Source organism: Sinocyclocheilus grahami, unplaced genomic scaffold (assembly GCF_001515645.1).
Source record: "Sinocyclocheilus grahami isolate Dianchi unplaced genomic scaffold, SAMN03320097.WGS_v1.1 scaffold754.1, whole genome shotgun sequence".
In the NCBI taxonomy this organism is placed as follows: Eukaryota; Metazoa; Chordata; class Actinopteri; order Cypriniformes; family Cyprinidae; genus Sinocyclocheilus; species Sinocyclocheilus grahami.
This window is the reverse complement of record NW_015505933.1, coordinates 74,151-76,180: the sequence shown is the minus strand read 5'-3', so window position 1 is coordinate 76,180 and position 2,030 is coordinate 74,151.

Sequence of the window (2,030 nt, the reverse complement as noted above, 5' to 3'; positions counted from 1 at the left end):
AACACTTTTATTTAGCAAGGATGCTTTAAATTGATCAAAAGGGATAATAAAGACATTTATAATGTTACAAAAGATTTCTATTTCAGATCAATGCGGTTCTTCTGGACTTTCTATTCATCAAAGAAACCTGAAAAAAAATACTCAGCTGTTTTCAACATCATCATAATAATAATAAATGTTTTTTGAGCAGCAAATCAGAATAATTTCTGAAGGATCCTGTGACTGGAGTAATTATGCTAAATATTCAGCTTTGAAATCACAATAAATTACATTTTAAAATATATTCAAATAGAAAACAGTTATTTTAAATAGCCTAGTAAAAAATATTTCAAAATGTTACTGTTTTGCTGTACTTTGGATCAAATGAATGCAGGCTTGGTGAGCAGAAGAGACTTCTTTAAAAAACATTTAAAATCTTACTGTTCAAAAACTGTTGACTGGTAGTATGTAGTCAACTTTAATTTTTCTCTCATTTCTAGCTTTTAATTGGCTTAGAAATCAGATAACTGCTGGACAATAACCAATAATAATGATTTGCTTCTATACTACAAACACTTTTTTATCACATAATAAGGCAGAATAGTTTCTATACTGTAATAAATGCTATGTCAGTTAGCACTGCATTGTTCATATACTTTATTTATTACCTGTAGATGACTTGACAAACACAAATAAACCATATATTGTCGCAATCGTATATTTAATGTCTTCATGTTTCCAAACGTTTCTGTTTTATTGTGAAAACAACTGTTTTCATACAGCGATAGCTGGACGCTTTTGTCCATGTTAGGAATTTCCTCGTAGACTTTCTGCGCGACAGGCCCTCCGGCTTCGAGTATGAATGAAACACACACTGCACGGAATATTTAGCGCTCCGTGATGTTCATCTCGCCTTATTCTGGGTCCGAATAAAACATCAGATCATGCACAGACTATCCTGTCTCTTTGAATTTAAATATATATTTATTCACACCGGCTCTTGAAAACCTCTATGCGAACACACTTTCCCGAAAAAGTGCGGGTCACGAATTTACATGATATTAAAAGTGGGGGGGACACATCCCCCGCGTAATCTACACCCCTGACCCGTGGCATTAATATACTGCATCTGTGCCAGCGTGTGATGTAATAAAACTGCAGCTCGTTAATAAACTTTATTTTTTTTAATTTACATTTTTTAAATCCATTTTATACAATCCGCCATCATTTAGCAAGTGCACTCGCGCATAAACAATTTTCAAGTTCAGCACTTTTTGTTCCGTTCAGTTGTGGATGCTGCTGATTCACTGAGACCGCCGCGGCTCAGCAAAGAGACGTATGTGTGTGTGTGTGTGTGTGTGTGTGTTTGCCTTTGAAAAAGTTTCCCCAGAAATACTTAGCGATTTAAAATGCATTTTTCCTTACAAATTGTATGATCAGCATAACAATTTGAGTAAATGTGTAAAAGGTATGGCATGATGCCATCCTTCTAGAACAATGTGCATTTATGTTAAAATTGTAACATATTGTCAAGTTTAGTTATTCTTATTTCTTTATTGCGAAATGCTAAAAGTGGCACCGTTTTGGAGAGAAATGAGCTCTCATTTTAACCCGTATCATGGTGTCTGATGCTGAACTATGACTTTCTAATGGTGTTTGTATTTGCACTGTTCTAAACATTAATATTTTATGTGCAACAACAGCATATGCTGTCTCAGTGGCCTTACACATGATTTTAAATCAATTTTTTCAAACTTTATGATTTAAATGTAGATGATTGTATTGAGAATAACTTTCATCTTTTCTTCAACTGAATACTGTTTCCGTGCTGTTTGATGTATTTTAAAGAGTTGGCAGTCAAAATTAAAACGGCTGGATAATAGATACTCTTCATTCTTTATGACAAATAAGATAATGTGAATTACAGAATGTACAACGTTTTTAAAATATATAAATTGTGGTGTACAGCGTTTATTATGAGGGGGTAGAATCCACAGCTCAGTACTCACTACTCAATACTCATGAGTACTTTTAAATAGGCTACTCCTTTA